This window comes from Lissotriton vulgaris, chromosome 2_1 (genome assembly GCF_964263255.1).
Source record: "Lissotriton vulgaris chromosome 2_1, aLisVul1.2, whole genome shotgun sequence".
In the NCBI taxonomy this organism is placed as follows: domain Eukaryota; kingdom Metazoa; phylum Chordata; class Amphibia; order Caudata; family Salamandridae; genus Lissotriton; species Lissotriton vulgaris.
In genome coordinates this window covers 373996241-374019036 of record NC_141687.1, presented here as the reverse complement: position 1 = coordinate 374019036, position 22796 = coordinate 373996241, and the positions used below count along the sequence as shown (strand labels likewise).

General features: G+C 44.6%; 1 long non-coding RNA gene across 1 annotated transcript in view; it reads right to left on the bottom strand.

The window, feature by feature from the left end:
• The window catches only part of LOC147730385 (uncharacterized), a 52628-nt gene extending 31022 nt beyond the window's left edge, over positions 1-21606 (bottom strand). Inside the window, exons 1-2 of the long non-coding RNA XR_015308576.1 lie at positions 21161-21606; positions 18315-18420 (exon numbers count right to left, since the gene is read on the bottom strand). This is a non-coding gene — a long non-coding RNA (uncharacterized LOC147730385). The remainder of the gene's footprint in view (positions 1-18314; positions 18421-21160) is intronic.
• Positions 21607-22796: the final 1190 nt, after the last annotated feature.

Here is a 22796-nt window from a genome sequence, read left to right as displayed (position 1 = left end):
CCCGTTACAGTAATCAAGTTTAGATAGAACCAACGCTGCTACCACTGTTTTCCGTAAATCTAATGGGATAAATGAGAGAATTTCCCCAGGATTTTCAAAGTGAACGAAATTGATGAAGAGAGCATCTTAGCTTGATGTAAAAAAGATACGGTGGTGTCAATGATGACTCCCAGATTTTTTGCCTTGGGGACAGGGGAGGGAGGCGTCCCCAACTCCAAGGGTCACCATTCTGAGGCCCAGAAAATGTATCTCTGACAAAGAGAAGAACTTCCATTTTATTTGAGTTCAGCTAGAGGCAATTTTCTGCCATCCAAACTCCTACACTTCTCATTCATTCCTCAAAGTTGTGAGCGGAGTCGTGAATTTTGCTAGAGGTGGAAACGATAATCTGGGTATCATCCGCACACGATACTAGGTCGAATCCATTGGCTTTAATCAAGCGGGCCAGTGGTGCAACGTAGATATTAAACAAGGTGGGGCTCAGGGATGAGCCCTGTGGCACCGCACATTGAAGCCTGAAACACTGCGATTTAAAGCCTTCTATTTTGACAAACTGTTCTCGATTTGATAAAAAAGAACTGAGGAGTGCAAGGGCTGGGCCTACTATCCCTGTCTCCTGAAGGCGCTTTAAAAGGGTGCCGTGATCTACCGTATCAAAAGCGGTCAACAGGTCCAGCAATATCAATGCTGCCGAACCTCCATTATCAACTGCCTGTCTTATTTCCTCTGTTGCCGTCCCGGTGGACTTGGATCTAATGGAGACATGGTATAGTTTAGAAACTAAGTGACTGTTCTCGAAGGACGGAATCAGCAAGGTAAGTGGAGCGAAATCATTGGGTTTGGATGGGCTGCTAGGTAATACTGTCCGAAGTAAGTTGTGTAGTTGGTGGAATGCATATCTATCCAGGAGTGACAGGCGGTTGGAGTTAGCCATCTCACAGCTGGCCTTCAGAACTCTCTCTTGGAACAGTTCACCCTCTACTTGCAGCCCATGTGCATCCAGTGCATGCTCTACCTGACGTTAGAGAGTGAGTGGGAGCCAAGAGTTACCATGAAGAGGTATGTGAGGGGAGAACAAATATTCCACTCCCAGGTAGTCTAGGATGTACTGATACTTTTAAAAAAAACTGTTTATTGATTTTGCAGTATACATAATATTCAGCTGGTGTCACATTATAATTGTACATCATATGTTATATCAAGTTTCGTTATTAACCAAACAACATTCCAAACAGCTGGTACCGCTTCCTACATCTACAAAATATATAGGAATACTTCGGTCGGAGGGATAGGAGGACTATAGCAATATGAGCAATGCAGTCTGAGTGAAAATGAAACGGGTCTAATAACAAATATAGAATTACACACCACATGGGGCGAAAAATTAGAAAGACCTGGACATATATACACTGCATAGACATAGGCATTGACATGAGCACGATACATATGTTGTACATCTTCAGATTTATGAACCCCGGCTCATACAGTATGAGGATACCTTACCCGCCCCACTGTCTGAGGTCTAGACCGGGTCATGCGCAGAACCTCGAACAGTTGCCCTGCTTGGGGATTGGGACCTTCTGGTGGACCATTGTATAAACGGCTCCCATATGTCTTTGGGTCTAGACGTTGGTGGCATAAGTTCCGAGTATATACCGAGTTGTTGGGTGTGGCCATACGTGACGTCTGATAACCATTCAGTAAAGGTGGGTATTCTTTTCCTGCCCCATTTAAGGGCAATCTGCCTACACTCGTATAGCAACAGGAGGGTGTGTAATTTACGCCTGCGGGGTAGGGTATGTTGCACTAGCCCCAGAAGGCCCAGGAGTGGCGAAGGCACATCATTCTGGTCAACAATCTGGTTAACTGCCGTGAAAATGTCCGCCCAATATTGTGTAAGCGCCGGACAGTCCCACGCCATTATGTAGGAATGAAGCAGGTTCATACATGCACCTCCAACAATGTTCATCCTCGCGCAACTTCATTTTGTACAGAGTAACCGGGGTTCTATAAAACCGATGTAAAAATTTGAAATGTACAAGCCTAAGTCTATAATTTGGGGATAGTTCTGTCAATTGTTTGCAGTAATAATTCAATTGCTCATCCGAAAGGGGAGAATCCAACTCCATGTTCCAAAGTTGAAGGGATTTAGGCTGTATTATGGGGGCTTGCTCCTGCATGGCGGTGTATAATCGACTGACCAACCTCCTGGGGGAGGCCTTAGCCAAAATGAATTTAAGTGTGTTAAGCGTTGGGGGGGCCTCTGGGAATCCCTCCCAAAGCACGCGACAAGCAGCCTTTAGTTGGTGGTGAGCGAAGTTCTCCGCGAAGGTCGGCACCTGACCTTCCGTACCTGCAGGTAAAGACCGGAATTTGCCCTCTGGATATAAATCAGCAAAGGTTGGAAGCTGCGCACCCCCTATTTCTAACACCTGTCCCCCAACCTCCAAACATGGTAGTACGGGGTTATCACGTAAAGGCATTGAGGGCGCGTATAATAAAGGAACGTTGGCGCGCCTCTGAAGTTCCCTCCTCAATAGGTCAGAAGTATTGATTCGTGCCTGGGTCGCGGTGCTTTTTTGTAGAGGGCCACCTTCAGGAGTGTAGGCGCCAACGCATCCATCTCCACTGCAACATGCGGCTGGTACGGTGTAGGGTAGATCCAAAAGTGGAGAAATTGTGCCTGTGCACACAGCGCATATAATGGCATATCTGGAGCTCCGAGTCACCCTGTCGGAGTGGAAGCGTCAGAAGATTTCTGGAGACCCTGCCCTGACCACCAGCCCATACCAGTGACAACATCAGTGATCGCAGGGTTTTATAAAACTGCTGTGTAAGGGGGATTGGTACATTAGTAAACAGGTAAAGGAATTTGGGCAAGACCACCATTTTTAGCAATGCCACCCGACCCGTAATGGACTTTGGATTCCAACCAGACAATTGCTCGGCCAAAATTCAGGTTCCAGATGTCTTGCAGGCAGCGACTCAGCCATACCCCCAAGTATTTTACTTCCTCAGCCTCCCAACGTAATGGGAACTCCGAGAGTGGGAATACCTCAGATTTTTGCCAATTTATGGGGATACCAGAAAGGCCCCCGAAACTAATAAATTTGCGGAGCACTGGGTCCAGGTTAACCGAGGGGTTAGTGAGATATAGAGTGACATCATCTGCATATATGGAGATCAGGAGGCTCCTGGAGCTGAAGCTGATACCTCGGGCTGTGTGATGTTGCCGAATTCTGGTCACAAGGGGTTCCATAGCTATGGCGAATAGAAGGGGTGAGAGGGGACAGCCCTGCCTAGTCCCCCTAGTTATGGGAAAGCTGTCAGATATCAATCCATTAACTCTCACCCTAGCTTGGGGCTTCTTGTAGAGCAGCTTGATGCGGGTGATAAATAAAGGGCGGAATCCCATACGGCCAGAACTCTGAAAAGGTACGGCCATTCAAGCGAGTCAAACGCTTTCGTTGCGTCTAAGAAAATAGCGGCTGCCTGTGTGCTAGGATGCAGGTAATGAAGAACAGAGAAGAGCGTCCTTAAGTTGTGCGAAGTCGCACGCCCAGGAATAAACCCAGACTGGTCCGGGAGGGCCACCATCGGCAGTAGGGGTTGTAAACGATTGGCCAATAGCTTGGCGTATATCTTCACGTCAACATTGATCAGTGAAAGGGGGCGATATGAATCACATTTTTTCCCATCCTTATCTGGTTTTAGCAAAGTGATTATGAGCACCTCTCGCATGGAGGGGGAAAGGGAGCCTGATTCCAGCGCTTCATTGTAGATCAAAAGCAGACGGGGGCCAGTTCCTCACTATAAGCTTTATAAAAGGCAGTGGGCAGGCCTTCTGGCCCTGGAGCTTTACTCAGGGGTAGGCTCTTGATCACCTGCTTAACATCTTCGACAGTTATGGGTAAATCCATGTAACGCCTCTGCATATCATTAAACCAAACGAGAGCGACAGAGTCTAAGAATTCCTGCAAATTTTTCGAGTGGGGCGAATTGGTAGGATGTACTGATACTTAATGATTTTTGCATCCAAGTTTAAATCATCGAAATCCAAATTCAAGTCACCCATGCATTCTTCTTAATCAGAACTTCGCCTTGGGCTGGTGTGAAGACCCCAAAGTCTACAATTGTATCAAAATAATCCAAAGGTTGACACAGCATGAGTGATCTCAAGCCTACTTTTTTAACTCTGTTTAATAGGGAGAGGGAGTCACAATCTTGATAAATGGCTGAGAAAAATACTTTTCAATTTCCCACTTCGCCAGTTTGCGAAGTTTGCAAAATGTACACTGTAAAGTGATATCATTTTCACTCTAATCAGACCAAGACAAGCTAGAAACTAAAAAAAAATCTTCTGAAACTGTCCTTGGGCTGGGTTTTTCTTTATACCATCGAATTGCATAAGAGAGGACAATAAAGAGCTTATCCCCCTTTCTGTGCTAATCACGATTTGGATTCTATCTCCGTTTTCTACCTAACTTGGGATTGTAACTGGTGCATAAAATTGCATACTCCACAGTTTTTTGGCTGTATGACTTTCAGTAAGTAAAACCTGTCACAAATCATGCAGGTAGGGGCGAAATTCCAAGTTTGTGCCCCTCTAAATGGAGCAAAGCATGCAAAATTACAGTATTAGTCCCCATTCTTAAGTCTGTAACTTGGAATGATGTGGTAAATGAAGACTTTGTAAATATTGTAGTTACCAGGTGTGAACTTAACAATTGGGATTGTGTGGGTGAGGGAATGAGTACCTAGTTTTTTTTGTAAAGTATATCTTACTGAAAACCATCTTATTAGTGTTACACAATACTGTTACATATATTGTTGCAAAATTCATGATTTCCAAGCAAATTTGGGAAAACAAGAACTTCACAAACTATGTAAAGTTTTCATGGTCACAAAGGTGGCTAAATACATTGCACGTCTATGGGAAACACCTTTATAGTCCACAATTACCACCGTTTCACATAATACTTCAGTTTAGGGCCCAGTGTATCGTTCCTATTCCAAACTAGGGATGTGCAATTTGTCCGCCAATAGGTTTGCAAAAAGGAGTGCACGTTGCTATGCGACCTATGTACTAATGCGTGCCCTCCATCCCGGATTTTGTTTTAAGAAATGGGAAACATATCTTTTTTGTAAAGCAACCTGTGCCCTTCAAAGGCACAGGTGATATGTTAAAAAAGGTTTCCCATTTGGGAAAAACATTGGAGGCAGTTTGCAGTGGCCTTCTAGTACACTGCCTGCTCCCCCCTGACCCTCCTGAAATTTCCCTTTCCCTCTGTGAATCAGTTACCACCAGCTGCGGCCCGTGCAGGTAAGAGCGATGGGGCCGGGTTGTGGCGGGATTCGATAGTCTCCCACGAATAAAAATTAAATAAATAACACATTTTCCCTCATGGTCGTCTGTCGAAATCCCTCCCCTCCACCCGGCCTCACCGCTCTTACCTGCACGGGCCGTGGCTGGTTACCACCCCAAATTGGGTGTTGGTTACAATAATTGCAGTCACAAACCATTGATACGCACCTTACCAAATCAGAAATAGGAGGTGGCTGTCCAGGTCCAGACTGGTTATCAGGTGTTTCGGTATGCGGGCAGTTTGGGGCCGGTTTCACCGCTTTGGGGGCAAGCTTTGTTGCTGGGGACCTGCCAGCACTTCGAAATGAACAATTCAAAACAAATTGCTTTAAAGCATACTTTTAAACTTTTTGTTTTCGCATTGTTTATATATAAATGTCAGTTAGCCAGTCCTGCACTGTGGATGTTCCTCTCACACCCCTCCTATTTGCAATTTGGAAAAAAATGCAAAAACCCCTTCACGACTTTGTAAAAGGGCTTTTGTACAGTACGAAAAACCCTTTTGTAGTCGTAAATCCAGTGATTTTGCGAATCGTAGGTTTTGTGATTGCAAAAGGGCTTTGGTCATCGGATCAAAAGTGCTGTCCAATTTGCTAATTGCATTGTGCACAGGATGCAAGATAGGACTAGACAGTCAGGTTTGCAGGAAGATTGTTACATCCATGAAACAGACCCCACGAGCCACAGGATAAAAGCAAAATGTAGTCATTATTCGTAATGTACCTTCAAAAGTGATGCATTCCGATCCCAACATTTCATAGAAATCATCAAGCTCTCTGGGAACCATATTACATTCTTCCTGTGTGAATTTGGTATCGCAGTCAAATCAGATCTTCAAGAAAGACCACCTTTGTCTCTATCCCACTGAAGCACAACAGCCTCACACCAGGCTCATAGCTCCAAATGGTGCAGCAGGTGCAGTGGCACTGGGATCCATGGGTCTGACGCCAATTCAACCCTGATTCTTGCTGTATTTTACAATTCAAATAGCAGCTAACAGGCCCATTACCTTCCTTGCCATAGGACCCCTCACACATTGACTAATAGCTAGATTCATCATAGTGCCGTTTTGCGAGTCCTTAATAGCGATTATTAACCCCTCCCCTGCTGATGACGGAACCGCTCCGTCATCAGCTGCGTTGGCGCTGTGCTGATGATGGAGCAGTTCCGTCATGGCCCACCCGACGCTCGTGCACGGCGCAAATTCCGCGCCTGCGCTGAGCGTTCTATTGAGCGAGCGGTGCCATGACGGAACCGCTCAGTCATAAGCACAGCGCAACCGACGCTGGTGATGGAGCGGTTCCGTCACCAGCATGCGCATGCCGCTCTTCCGCCCCGCCCCCTTAGCACTGCAGCGGAATAGCCGCCGCAGTGAAGGGGTTAAAGAATCGCTATTAAGGACTTGCAAAACGGGATTCATGTAGGAATCGCTAAATAAAGTGTGATTCCTACACATTCCTTATTTGTGATTAGCAAATTGCTAATCGCAAATAAGGAATAACTCCCCATTCATTCCTATGGGCCTAAAGGCATAGGAATGAATCGGGAGTTATTCCTTATTTGCGATTAGCAATTTGCTAATCGCAAATAAGGATGCGATTTCAAGGGTGCCAGGGGTGTCCAAAGGACACCCTGTAGCGCCACTGAAATGTAATCTACATTGGTGTTGCGCACACACATGTCCAAAGGACATGTGTTTGTGTAACATGCAACTTAGAAAAATGCATTTAAATGCATTTTTCAAAGTTTTCGCTATTTACCACGAGGTTTGACCTCGTGGTAAATAGCGGCCAGAAATAGCGAATTCGCAAATTATAAATGGTTAATGAATTGCATTTAAGAAATCTCAAATAGAGAATCCTTAAATGCAATTCCTCGCAAATATGCGATTTCGCAATTACCGATTTTTGCATTTGGGATGATGAATCCCAAATGCAAAAATTGCGCTCGCAATGGGCCAGATTCGCAGAATCTGGCCCTTTGCGAGCCGATTTTTCTTTCATGAATCTACCTTTAAGCTTCTGCCTCATACCAAGTTTTATTTGCACCCACTCCACACTTGGAAAGATTTAGCTGACTTTTAGATGATGTACTGTCTGTCTTATGCCTCATCCTTAACCCGCCATGCCTCATTATGTATGATACATATTTTCACCTTCTAAAAAATTATGGCATCTATTATGCTGTGATAGCTTTTCATAGCCTGTCTGTTAAAAAAAGACTCCTGCCCAGTATGAAATGAATTGAAAAAATACATAAGATAACTATCTACGGTGAGTAATCAGTTTGTAATATGTACACACGTAGAGCTTTATTTTAAGCTCTTCAGAGAAGCATAACCTTAACCACATGGCTGCTGGGCGTTTTCCCCCCCATGTGCTGGAAAATGCCATTTTAGTGGCACCATGACGAGCTGAGCTCGTCATCAGCACACGACACCCGTGGGTGATGACGAGCTCAGCTCGTCATCAGCATCGAAAGGGTTAATAGGTAGTGAGGATGTTGATGCATACAACCCATGTGCGCTGCTGGCCATACTAATTTTTCATACACTGCCATTCAGCAACCAATTTTGCTGTGCTCCATTGCACGGGGGGGGGGGGAGACACAGTGCATAGCCATATCTACTAACATTGCACTACTGCTCGTGTCATCCCATGTGCTGATGCAGCATGCAGCCTCACACCATGGTGCAGAGGTGGGTGGGCACTGGATACATACTGGATATATAATCTTTCAGTACAAATTCCTATAACTAGACAAACTCAGACAGATCCGGTCACTGGCTGGGTCAGGCTCAGGAAGAAACACTGCCTTTTTACATTCACACGTTTCTTAATTTGGCTTCTTTTCTACAAGATGACTTTTGACACACATTTGCTTGTGTAACAGAGCAGGATTAGTTTCTCTGAAACCATATTGCTTACATTTCCACTTTGTAGGCACACTATCATGACACCTTAAGCATTCACTACAAGGCCCTTACGTCCCTTGTGCAAATGTTGCTGTTTGATGTTCGTCTTGAGGTGATATAGCTGTCACAAGAGGATAAACAATGTCAGCCTGGCTGAGGCCTTGGCACAAAAGCATAGATGCTGTTATTATATGTACACATGCATTTCCATGTTCAAATCAGAGGAGTGAGGTCGCTGTTTGCCGGAGTCTCAGCCCAGCTGATTACTGTTTTCCCATTGCAAGAAGGAAGGGCCAACTTGGGAGTCTTTGCGTTGCTTTGCACAATTTGCATTGCTTTGCACTGGTTTTAGTAAATGTACGCCTGGGTGCCTTCCAAGTTGATGCACCCAATGTATTAGGTTCCATAAGAATGTGGCTAATGCATTGAAAAGTTACATGCATCTATTTGCATGCATTAATTCCAGATGGTTCTCATTTTACACTCAAAATCCAAGTGAGAGCAACTTGCACTCAAGTCTAAATCTCCAGTATTGCAAACACAGACACACTAGACAGTTGCACCCTAGTATTAACTACCACCAGAGGTTGAATGTAACCCACATAACTGTGGCCACGTTCTGCCAAAACAGTATAACATTTCAAATGAGTAGGCAAGAGTGGGCCTGTCATTGATCCCACTCCTGTATGTTTAGTGTCATCCTGCATTTTCAACTAATTGTAATTTAGAAATGTCATCTGCTGTTGGCTCATCTCTGCACTTGCTCTTTTTTGCTTCAAGGTGTCCAAAGTATTTTAGCCTTAATAGGAAGTATCGGGCTGACGATAATTGAACAATATGAACGGTCCATATTTGTACAGCTATTAAGAAGAGAGCAGCTGTCCAATTGCAAAACACCAGGCCCTGAGAGCCATAGATTTAGAACGCATGAAGAGTTGACATACCAACTCACCTTGTGGCACTTTCCAGGTTTGTTCCTTCGGTGATATTTAGGACTGTTTTCCAGCCTGCTAGTAATAGAAAAAACATGTTCATGCCACAGAGGAGCATTCTGGGTCTACAAATGTAAAAGAGTCTCCAGTGTACAAACACAAGATCATTTTTATACTGGATATTTACTGATATGATTAAATTTAAGGAACAACAAATAGACAATGCAACAAATGCTGCGATGAACAGCTCAAAAGAGAGACCATGGGCCTGATTTAGAGTTTGAGGGACTGGTTACTCTGTCACAAATGTGACAGGTATCCTGACCACGGTATTACGAGCGCATTAGATCCAAAGGCACTTGTAACACTGCAGATGAGACATCTGACCCGTCATGTCTTTGAAGAAGAATCTAAATATTCAAAGCTGGAACTGCAGAATCAAGTAGTTAGAATTTGTATATCACTTTACATGTGAATCTGTAGAATATACTGCAGTAGACGATTAGGTTCACAAATCCATTAAGGACTTCTGGGACCATATTTCTTACAGTGCCCCAGGGTCACAATGGGTATGTACGGCCTTTTCTGCACCCACGGGCACTGCAGTTTTACAGAAGAAGGCGCAGACGCTTGTACGCCCTTCTTTTCTGTAATGCAGTCAGCATCAGTGCATAGAGAGCCAGTGCTATCTTCAGAAGGTGTTTCATCCTTAGCATGGGGGAGTTGCCTTATGATAATGATGGAAACACTTTGCCTCAACGCCCACACCCTTTTAAGGATGAGGGCCCAGAAGTAAATAGACTGTTAGAAGGTGCATTGACAGTGCGCCACAAAAAGTTGGCTCACAGTCAGTAATCCCCCAGTGAGCAACTCTTGCAATGGGAGAAATAGGGTTCCCTTGGATCCCCCAGACATCCTCTTGCAGATGGGTGCAGACAGATCTCTGTGCCCTCTTTGAAGTGCAGTTGGGCAGTGTCTGCACAGAGGAAGATGAACGGACGGCTTCAGTCAGTCATTCTGTCTCTCACTGATTATGCTGCCCTGGGGACGGTGCAAGTCCGTGGCTTCCATGGGTGCAGCACATTACTTGTAATAGGATTCATTGTCCCTATTTGTGCCTGAAGCACCTGTTTAAAGGTGCACCATAGTGAAGAAGTGAAGACAGGGACAGTGCGCCTGTTATGTAATACGGCCCCTGGTGGCATAGTTAACTGTACTGGAGTTATTCGTGTGGACAGCGTGCTACAGAACCCGTGGGGCTGAACAAAGCCAGTGGCCCATATGTTGGTGCCAATTTTTTAAAGGCGACTGACAGTTTACTCATGAATAAACACCTGTAATTATGTGATCTACCTGCACTGATGTTTAAGCCTTCTGCCAATTAATTTGGCTTCTTAAAATTATTTGAAGGAATAGGCCGTTCCATTATTTCACCTAAACTTGGAGCCCTTGAATTTATGCATAAGCCCTTGTGATTATAATTCAGCATTTCCTCTTGATCTTCATTCTACAGAGTCATTTTCCAGGTGGACTCCATACAATCGTTGCACCTTCGTTTGTGTCTACGTCAACAATAGATGTTTTATTGAAACTGGTATGGACGCTCATATAATTACAGTTTGTCTGATGATGACCATTTAGTTTCACTATGGTCGAAACGCCGTCAACGCACATATGTGGCGAAATTGAAGAGGATGCATTGTTTGCTTTGTGTTGTTTCAGTTTTGTCCTGAACTTCTGATTTTCAGAAACCTTTTTTCCTCAGCCACCTGTCTGTTTACAGATTGCACTGTTTATAGGTCTTTGTTTGTGTATTATGTTGTGCGCCTTTTGTTTTATATTTTTTAACATTGAATTATTTATCGTTGTTAATAAAACTTTTTCTATGAATTGTATTTATTTAAACATGGGTTTTGTCTTTGTCCTCCTTTTTCTCTTTCCTTTATCCTTTTCTGTGTCTTCATTGGTATAATTTTCCATATTTTTCATATTATAATGTTTTCAATAGTTTTTTTGATTTTTTGTTTAAAATTTGATGTATGTATTGTGTTAACTTGAACCCATGTTAGGATTCTAGTATAGTTAACCATCTGACAGGTGGTCACAACTGGTATGTATCTACAGTTTTTGAAGTTTTAGAAAGTGTTGTCTGTTACCATTTGTCCACTTTAGAGTGCTGAAATTTGAAATTTACTGACAGGTGCTTTTGGAAGAAATGACTTTTTGCGCAAGAGTATTTGCATTTGATATAAAACAGGAAGTGTTTTGACGTGCTAAAGAAACAGCAAATGGTATATAAAGACAAGATCAGAGGAAGTTAGAATACAATTGACTGCGAGGTGAAGACCCTGTCTGGTATTCTTCAGTCACTCTACCTGCTTGTTCTGTGGTGCTTAGTGAAAGGTCAGGCTGAACTGGGGACCCATTGTAGTTTGTTTCCAGGAGTACCTGTAATTAAGCCCTTAAGCTCAGTTTAGTATTCAGGGCATACCAGACACTGGGGCGCTGGACTTCGAGGGATCTTCCTTGGTGTTTTTTTTGACAATTGAAAACTCATTGGTTAATTGTGTATTGGCCTATTATACATTTTTTGTGCATACTAATGTACTAGTTTCTGCTTGCAAACTTCAATATTTGCTACAGTTAGCCTTATTTGCTTTTCTGAGAACTTTAAACTTGATGTTTGAGTCCGCCAGGAGAGCATTTTCGTATCCGGTTTCAGGTGCTCGTGTTTTCATAGATTAATCAATTTATTTACTTTCTGAGTGCATCCTTTTCAGATTTTCGTGAGTGCCTTTGGAGGCATGGCGTACAATATGTTGTAATAGTTCAGGGGGCCGATTTACAAGACCCTTGCGTCATTTTTGTGCTGTTGCTGCGTCACTTTTTGTGACGCAGTGGCTGCGTAAAAATACGACCCATTTACAACGTGACGCATCTAGGGAGATGCATCACGTTGTAAAGCCAAGCGCCACATTATACCTGCATCAGGTATTATGTATGCAGGGTGGGCATTTCCAGGCAAAAAAGCCTCATAGAAGTGACGCAGTGAAATGCACAAGATTTCACAGCGCCACTTCTAGGGCGCCACTGTGTCAAATCCTTACGCCTGCTTAGAGCAGGCATAAGAAGTGACGCAGCACAATGAGGACAGGCCTCCCCATGCATTGCTGGAGTTGCATCGTGCTTGCGTCATGACTCCAGCAATGCGCGACTTTTGCGGCAACAGATATGTCAGAATTTCTGACGCATCTGTCAATCCTTGTGCAATGGTGCGCCGTATTGTAAATCTGGCACATCTATGGCGGCGCAAGGGTTTCTCAGGGTGACACAGGGAAAGTGACACATCTCACCAGATGCGTCACTTTCCTGTAATCTGCCCCCAGGTTTTCAATAACTAGATCTCTCATTAGCTTCGTTATTCGGTATTGCTGCAGTGTCTAGACAAAGGCCAACTTGAAGTGAAATATATTCTTGACCTGCTCTTGTTTTGTCTGCACAGTTCCTCTGACGTAACGTGTAATTTCCTGTACCATGATTGCTACATTATTTAAGGCTCACCAGTACTAAAATATTACCTTAACTGCCTTTCCTTTGTGGGGACAGAGCAACTGTGGCTGGGCCCATAATGCCTATTCCTGAGGTGGTTCCTTCCACTCCTCTGTGAACTCCCCAGCATAACTTATAGTCAAAGAAAACTGCACTTCCAGAGGTTGCACCAGTCACCTCTGTGGGGACGTCCCTAGGCATCACAGCTAGGGGGTATAAACTGAATGCCACAGACCTCTCCACACACACAGATGCTTGCATGACCTCTTCTCCTGCTGCCTCCTACACCCACCCATGCATATGCATAGTTCACACATATGCGGCAGCACGGTTTTAGATCTCTTCCATACATGCACTTCCAACATAGGTCACATTGCACTCATACATTACCCCTCTATACTTAACAAAAAAAGGAGGCCCCCCTGTATTTATGAATGCAAAGGCAGGCAGCTGGGGTGAAAATACCATACACCAAACAAGAACAGCCTGCTTGATTCAATTGTTAGGCGGAATATCTCGCCATAATTTTGAAAAATGTCAATGTTACAATAGAACTATGGGGCATATTATCAAGCCTGGTCGATAAAATTATCGCTGCTTTATCGGCAGGAAACTGCTGATAAAGTGGCGATAATGGGCTTGATAATATGCTCTATGGAATTCCAATCGAAGCTCATGTTAGATGTCCTTCACATTTAACATGAGCTTCGATTGGAATTCCATAGAGCATATTATCAAGACCAAATATCGCCACTTTATCGGCAGTTTCCTGCCGATAATGTGCCGATAATTTTATCGCCCAGGCTTGATAATATGCCCCTATGTCTTTCAAGAAATGCAAATCAAATACTCCAATAATTGAATATAAGACAATGAATATCATTCTAGTACAGAATATTTAGTATTTAATATAAAACATTCCAAATTAGTACAAATACAAATAATTAAGGTACACGTTACATTATACATATATACACCAGCATTTGATACGTAAACATTCTGTACCTTGTGCGTTTTCACTTCAAATTCACACTTAGGCACAGCGACACAAACACGATAGGAGCACAACTGTGATCTTTACACAAAACACCATTCTCTCCTCATGAAGGCCCCATAACACACACTGTACCATTCATATCACCCTCGTGAGTGGCAGGCGACCAGCCCACAAATGCAAATCAGAGCTTTGTTATGTCAATGGATCAATTACATTAATGCAATTACAAAACAGTACAAAACAATCCTATAGTCACTACTAATTCTATTACTTGGAGTCATATAACAACTAATATTATTACTACCACTACCAAAATTATCGATGGTTCTGATACTAGTACAACTTTTTACCATTTCATTGTGTCAATTTGGACAAATGCCTTTACTTACCTTTTTCTCATTCAAAAATGTGCTATGTAAATGTTTTAAAAACTGTACAGTCTATTGTTTTGTATCATCCGAGCTATATTTTCAACCTTGTTCCATCCCATCAAAACTTAGGTGGTGCAAAGTTTTTATTCCGTGAGCATGGTCTCACAAAGCTCCAGATGTTTCTCTGCAGGCGGCTCCTTCCTTTCTTATGCCTTCTCGCTTGCCTAGTTTTCTTTCACAACTGGTAGTTGTACTGGTAACTGACACGCATTCTGTGTGCCAGTAGGTACCTGGCTTAGGTTTTTCTCCTAAGTATTCGAAAACCATGTCGCAGTAGTAACGCTTGAGCATTTTGTATGCAAATATACACCTTGCTTGGGTTGTCAGCGGCTCAACAACTGCACTCACATAGAAGATGCTCACAAAAGTCCTGATTTTCATTCCTAAGCACCCTTGCACCAACCTGCAGGTACTTGATTTGGTTTTCATGTTTTTTGCTCGAATTACACATGCTTCACAAAACAAGGGGCAGCGTAGCACACACTTAACCATAACGTGTTTCGCAGTTCTTGTCAACAGGATCACACAAAGTGCCTTTTCTTATCAGGATTAGGAGTGGGATCACCAGCAGCAGCATATTGCATTCTTTTCTGGACTAGATGTACAATGTGCATTCAGCAGCACACAAGGAAGGAGGAAATCCCCTCCGTTGATTGTATTTGTGCAGGAAGGTCTGCATTCCTGCACAAAAACAATCATTCCCACATTACAGCAGTGGCGGCATCTCTAATTCCTCCGCAAAGGTGGAGGAGCGTCGCCCCACTGCTTTGCAGCTGTAAAAGAAAGGAAGAATAAAATGATAATAACTTGATGTTATTATCATTTTATTAATTCCTGCTGTGGCAGCTTTGAAGGGCAGTGCGAGGCTGGTCCGATGACAGAGGAGCAGGGGCAGCGGGGAGCACACTCTGCAAGTGCGCAATGACTGTTTGGCCAGCCCTCTTGGGCCGGCAAACAGTCATGCGCACTTTGCGAGTTCTCCACCCATCCTGCATTACAGCCTGGGTGGAGAACTTGCCCAGGCTCACATTCCCTAGATGAGTGCCGAACAATGGCGCTCAGACCAATCACAACGCTGCTGGTCAGGGGAGCCTGGGTGCTTCCTGTTCCTGCCTGGGAGAGACGCAGCAAGAAGTCCGAGGGGAAATGCGGTGACGACGGAGGAGAGTTGTAGAGAGACACGGCGAGGAGGTACGTTTTTTCTTATTCTTTTTTTTGCAGTATGCAGACCAGACCCTTTAACCTGACCATCAAGACTGCCTAATGCACAATACAGCTTGCCCCAGTGGTGCAACATTTGCCCCCACAGCCCCTGTGGTGCGGCCTCCAGCACTGTGCACGGAGCCCCGGGGCTGAGAGCTCCTGACTGGGTCCGAGGGGGGACTCCAAATACTTTACGGGGGGGAGGGGGGGAGCTCAAGTTTTGTTATGCCACTGACCTGCCTGCCCGCCTCTGCAGCTGTGTATGTGTGTGCATCTGTCAGTCTGGACATCGGCCCCATTGTTTCTGGAAAACCTGTCAATATAGTTGGACACTTCCGTAATGGGGAAGCACCCACACACTGGCAGCACTCCACCTCCTGCATCAGCTCTGGCTGTCTACATTCCTTCGGGCCCCCTATGTGCTCTTGCCATCTCTCGCTCCTCTGCCATAAGACCGGGTACCTTCCATTTATGCCCAATCAATACATCAATAAACCTGGGTCGTCAATTCACCGAAATGCCTGTGGTAGCAAAAGTGACATTACACACTCTTTGACCTCCACTCGCACACGCATATTTACACATACACACAAATTCACACATACACACTCTCACACACATAAACACAGTCTTACCTGTAAGCTCGCACACATCATGCATTTAAAATCAACTTACCTCAACTACCATGGACGAGCATATTCCAGCTTATTGTGCTTCATTTTTATCACACTGTTAGTGAATAATAGATTTGATTTATTCACTAAAAATTGACAGAAAATAAAGGGTTGAGCCCTAGCTGCCCCTGTGTTCCTGGCCCTGAATTTGCCACCTCTAAGGCCAGGGGTCGCAAAGGCATTGCTGGGGGTAGCCAAGGGCAAGCCAGGGGTCGCAGCAGCGACCCCCTACATGACGCTCATGCAATAAACCTAAAAAAGACTTCCAGCTTCTACTACAATTTTTTATACATGTCTCCTTGAACATTATAAAGTGCTCTGATACCCACAAGGGTCGTGGTCACGCTATATAAAATGTTATAAATAAATAAAATAAACCTTCTTTGGGGATGTCATGATGACACTTACTTCCGGCTCACCTTTGGAGCCCTGCCCACTGAAGTTCATGAAATTAGGAAGAGAAGTCCCCCACCTCACCTCACTGCTTAATGGAGCAATTTCAGCTGGGCAGTACCCTATCCCTTGGAAGACTGTGGTGGTCAAAACTCTTTTGAAAAAAACCTTCACTGGATCCGGCTGAACTAAAAAATTACCACCCCATCTCCCCGTTACCTGTCCCAGCAAAAATTCTGGAGAAACATTTGAACTTCCTTCTCAGCTCTTACCTAGGGAAATATCAGCTGCTCGATGGCTCGCAGCATGGTTTCAGAAGTGATCACAGCACGGAGATGGCATTAACCTCCGTAATCAACCACATTTGCATTCAGGTTGACGCTGGACATACCACGCTGTTGATTCTTCTTGACCTTACGGCTGCCTTTGACATATATCCCCTCTGAGACTGGTGGACAGGATTAAGGAAATGGGGTTTTGGGCGTTGCCCTTAAGCTGCTCACCTCATTCCTTAGTGAACGGGCGCAAATAGTGAAAATTGATCAATTTGGTTCGGCCCCTGGCCAGGTGTTTTGTGGAGTCACTCAAGGGTCCTCATTGAGCCCGATCCTTTTTAATATTTTTGTTGCTCCTTTGGCCATGGTTGTTTGATCCTTTGGATTGGAAGTGTTGTCCTATGAGGACGACACCCAAATTATGGTGACCATCACTAATAACATAGAGGCGTCTGCCACCAATTTTAAAACTGTATGCAGGCAGTCTCTTCCTGGATGGTAGAAAACTATCTTAGAATTAACAGAGACAAAACAGAGATTTGATATTTGGAAACCAACAGCATATCTGGTCCAATGCCTGGTGGCCTGACCCGCTTGGCCCCTACCCCTGCCCAGTGTCCCAAGGAAGAAATCTTGGTCTCATCGTGGACAACTCTCTCCTTGGTCCCCCAGATTAATAGAACAGTGTCTACCTGCTTCGGGACCATCAGGATTCTTAGGAAAATTTATCAATTTCTTTCCTTCTCCACTCGAAAGCAGGCAGTCATTGCCCTAGTGTTTTCTAGGCTAGATTTTTGTAATGCCCTCTATTCAGGTATCAACAAAGGGCTCATTCATCGTCTGCAGCTGGTAAAAAACGCCGCTGCCAGACTGCTGATGGACCTTCCTAAATTCCACTCAGACTCGGCCACTGTTAATGAGTTGCATTGGCTTCCTTGAAACGAGAGAATCCTGTTTAAGGCTCTTTGTCTTACTCACAAGGCCTTATACAATCCTGGTTCAGAAGGTGTTAGAGGTCTCTTCCGTAGTTATGTTCCTACCAAGATGCTAAGATCAGCCAATAAAAATCTGTTGGTAGTCCCCAGGTTTAAGAGAGTCAGATGGGGGGGCAGAGCCTTCTCTGTCGCTCCTGCCAGGCGCTGGAACTCCCTCCCCTCTCTAATTTCAGGACAAGAATCTTACTTTCTCTTCCGCAAGGCTTTGAAAACCTGGCTCTTTACCAGTCTATCAATATGAGCCCCACAGGTACCATTGTATGATGGCCCTTTCTGCAGCGCCTTGAGGCCTCCGGGCAAAGTTTGACCTTTATAAGGCTAATATTCATTCATTCATTCATGACAGGTATCCTGTGACCAGCTATGTTCCTTATGATTGGACCCACCTCTATTAATAGGCACTTCCCCATCTGACCCTCATTTTATGTTACCCCTCCTTTGAGGTTACTGTAAGTATCATTTAAAATTTTACAAAGCTATGAGAAAATAAATATTCCTGCTGAAGTGAGTTGGAGGGGTCTAGTTCTATTCTAGAAAAGACAGCAGGGTTCTCATGGATTACAATGAAAGTTTGCAGGATACTTACCTTTATGTGTATTCTGTTGCTTTGTTGCCAACTGTGAGAAATTACACTGCACTGTGTTGCATTGGTTATTAGTTGTGTAGTGACATTCTGGCTCCTCGGTCCTGTGCTGTAAGGTAAACAAGAGAGTGGGTTAGCTCTTTCACCGAAGGAAGAGTAACTATTCTGTGTTGTTGTGGCACAGTCTATATGGGCATGTAGATAGTAAACTTCTATTCCTTTACAGTCCTGTGTATGTGGAAAACTTTGTCTGCATCAATCTAAGCACCACAGACACCGCCACAGCTTCATTGCAGGTAAGTATTAACAACCAACCTACTTTAATTTAGTTTAAATTAAGGAAGGTTGGGTTAGGATTCATGAAAAATAGTTTTTAGTTAATCAAAGTTTATTAATAATTTTCTATACAAATGACAAGGCACATACGTACAACATCACTACTAAATACTAAAACTCAGCATGGCTTAGGGAATTGCTCTTTGTACAAAAATGAACTAGTAAGTGGTACAATTTGGTGAATTTGCAATTATATAGGAAAAATACAACTGTTTGATTTTAAAGTATATATAATTCTAAGATTCTTCATTCAGTCATTTTTAAATCAGTCGAGGTTCAAGGTTTGGATTAATAATGGAATGCATTTAAAATAGTATTTCATGTAATCTACAATTAATTCAGGGTTACTATTTTAACTAGTTTAGGTTGTTATTATACTTTAATATAAATTAATGAAAGTACTTCTGTTCAATATAGTAGGTTTGGGGTAGTGAGGTCGATGTAAATGTAAAATGTATCTAAAACTTACCCTTCATTTAGCTATCTTGGATTTTCAAAAAGCGTTATGAAAGCATTCAGAAAGGTATCTTTGTCTGTAAATGTATGCCTGCAGCGGAAAATATTAATTACACCAGTGTGTAATCCACAAAAGGATTCTTTGCAGCGGTAAATATTTGTACTACTGCGGATTTCTCCCTGCGAAGAAATCTGCAGTAGTTAATGCCAAGCAAGGGGTTGGAAGCCGGTGTTAGAAGACATTGTTCACCTTCAAAGATTGAGACAATCCTCAAAAGTACGTTCTTCGACATTCACTAAATCGAGTCTGGCCCCTTCCTACCCTGGTTAGAAGGTTACTCTAGCCAAAGTCTGGAGTAACTCACCTACGAAGTTGGGGAGGGGCACGGATCACCCCCTGCATGTGGGGAGGTGCAGGGAATGGACATTCTCCACATGACAAATATTTTCCTTGCAGAGAAACAAAATAAGGAAAAAACGTACATTTGCACTGTGGACTGAATTCCCCGGGTGCTGCAGGCCACATGTCCAAAGAGGAGGAAGCAGCCCTCAGGATTGGTCACGTTATTTCCAGGAGTGTGCCTCATACCTTCGCCGGAAACAGTTTACCAAGAGGCGTACTACTGGCAAAGTTTGTGAATTGAAATAAAACATTAAGGTACTGTCAGGTGACAATGTAAATCCACAGCTGAACTTTTGTGTTTTGTTGAGTTGATCTTCAAAGAGAACTGTGCTTTCTTCAAAAAGCTCGTTTGCCTTTAATGTCAAGGAACAACACTATGCAACCAACAATCATGTCATCAAACAAGTGCCTACGTCACAATCCTTCATAACAGTGAGCATTTCCTTTTCTGTGGACTGTGACATTGTTCTCTTAATTATGTGGCCTTAAGACCTAACTGATAGGATTAGGATATATTTAGCTTTGAGATTTCCTAAGCAAGTAAAATGTAAAAAGACGAGCAATAAAGATGCCCTGAGTGATAGTGGGGTGTGTCGACTGCTCTTCCGGGCTGCTGTTCACTGCTAAGCAGTTATAGCTCAACATCTGGTTGTGGGTAAGTCTTGAACATCACACTACCTGCTCCAATCGTTTTTGAAATGCACAATTTCCCGCAGTGGGGAGTGGAAAGTTAGAGCCCAAAGGGCGCAGGCCTCTGTGTCTCCACAAGATCACCTGGGGCGAGGTTGACCTGAGGGGCTTCAGGTTGAAGCCCATGGTTTGGAGATGAGGCAAAGCTTTGTCTCAGTTGGAGTCAGGAAACTTTGCCTATTTTCACAAAGGTTAGGTAAGCACATTTTCCAATCTGAGCACCCTTAATTGCGACCTCAATAGTCATTAACCCTGCGGGGCCAGAATGTCCCTCACCGGCTCTGCACATTCTTACAGTCTTACATGTCCCACAGTCAGTCAGAAAAAAATACACCCATCTTACATTAGGAATCTTGGCACAACATCCTGGCTTCTTTAATCAACAGCCTCTCATCCAATCCGATCACGGGTAACAATGGGAAGCTCTGCCATTTCCGGCCATGAATAGTGGAGCCTAAGGCCCTTCCGGTGAGTAGCATGGGGGGCCTCAGGTGGTGTTTTAAACACGTGCTACCCTCGGATGTTCACAGGTCTGGGACCCCCACCAGATCATACAGGGCTGCTGGAGTCCTGCCCCGCCCTCTCCTTTGCCAGGTCCAATCACTTCTGACAAAGATCCAGTCTCACAGCCAGCATCACTTACATTATAACGTGACATCACAGAATCCTGCCAGTCAGACTGATGTCACCTCTCCAGGTCGGCTCCATGCAGACGTATACAGTCACTAACAAACACACCCAAAAGAAATGCTATCTCATGAGCACACTAAACAGTGAAAAGACATAGAAGCCAAAACCAGAATATGCACATGAAAGGACGCCTCCCTGCGAATATTCGTCACCAGCATCTCTGAAGATGCGTCTGCACAGGCTCTAATCTCAAGCTGAATGTTCTCATTCTTTCTATTTGAGGAGCCAGCACATTGGTACCCTTCAGAGTGGTACCAGTGTATTTGTGTATTACCTGGTTCTTCAGGGTCCTGACATGTTTCACTAGGGCCGGCATCAGGCAGACCACCAAGGGCCTCTAGAGTGGCAGCAAACGTTGTCCTGTGCGCCTCAGTTGGGTCGGGCGCCCCTGGCAGGGCTCTCCGTCCAGTCAGTGCCCCCCTCTCTGGTCCCCACGGCGCCTCTGTCCTGTCTCCTGTAGCCGCTTGGAGCATCACATTGATCCAGAAAAAGGGCACCTTTCTTGCTTGTTCCCAAGAACTGTTTCTTGCTGTAATTACGTGTGTGTTCTCCGCACCCCCACACTCAGCCATGGTCAAGAGCCCTCCCTCAACACAACAAAAGCAGGAAGGGCTTAAGCAAGAGGCGCATCACAGCCCGGAGCACAGTCCTTGCAGCACAAAGTAGGACAAAAAACTGGCTGGATAATCCGGACCTGCTGCTTCGGATCCATACAGCCCCGTGAAACAAAGTGGTCCATTAAATATTAACTGGAAAAACCTTCAAATAAATGAAATACGTGAGATAACCCTGAACACAGTTATGCTATCGTTTACCCTGCAGTTGTGTGGAAAGAGTTGACATTTATCTGTCAGGGAAGGAGTACTAAAAGCATGTTGAGTCACTGCGCCAGGAGCCTCAAGCGGCATGAACAAGAACATTCCAGAAGCCCCGAGCCATGTGTACCGGTGTTTCATGAGCGAGATGGGGGAGGGAGGGGGGCGGGGGAGGGGGTGGAACTCTTGAAATGTTAAAGGCGAGTTTTTCTGCAAGGTTAATCCAGGGAAAGAGCGCTGGAAGGTCTGCGGCATGACGCACACTAGCACACTGATACACAGTCAGGATAAGAGCTTTTCGTGGAAGTGGGTGTTATTGAACATTGCTCGCCTCTTGTGGGGGCGTCAGTCTTGAAGGCCTCCATGTTAACCCATTATTCAAACCCCGAAAGTCACCCATGTTCAATCAATCAATCCAGTGACTTGTAAAGCGCGGCTACTCACCCGTAAGGGTCTCAAAGCCTGGGGGGATTGAGGGGGAACTCTTAATTTATCAAAGACACTAGGCGTCAGTCGAAGAGCCAGGTCTAGAGGTCCTTCCTGAATTGAGGCAGTGACGGTGATTGCCTGAGGTGGAGAGGTAGCGTTTTCCAGGTCTTTGCAGCAAGGTAGGAGAAGGATCTTTCTCCGGCCATGGTTTTGCAGATTTGTGGGTCGGTGGCCAGGATTAGTTGGGCGGAGCAGAGGTCTGTGGTAGGTGCTTGGAATGTGAGGGGGTGGTTGAGGTATGCAGGTCCTGTCATGTATGGCTTTGTAGGCGTGTGCAAGGAGCTTGAAGGATATCCTTTTATTGACTGGGAGCCAGTGGAGGTCTCTCAGGTGGCCGGTGATGGGGATGTGCCAGGGGATATTGAGGATGAGTCTGGCGGAGTCATTCTGAATGTTCTGCAGTTTCATGAGGAGTTTTTGGGTGATGACGGCTTAGAGTGTGTGCTGTAGTCGAGTCTGCTGCTGATGAGTACATGGGTGACCGTCTTTCTGGACTCAGTGAGGAGCCACTTGAAGATCTTTCGGAGAAGGTGTAGCGTGTGGAAGCAGGATGATGAGACAGCGTTGATCTGGTGGTCCATGGTGAGCGAAGAGTCCAGGATGATG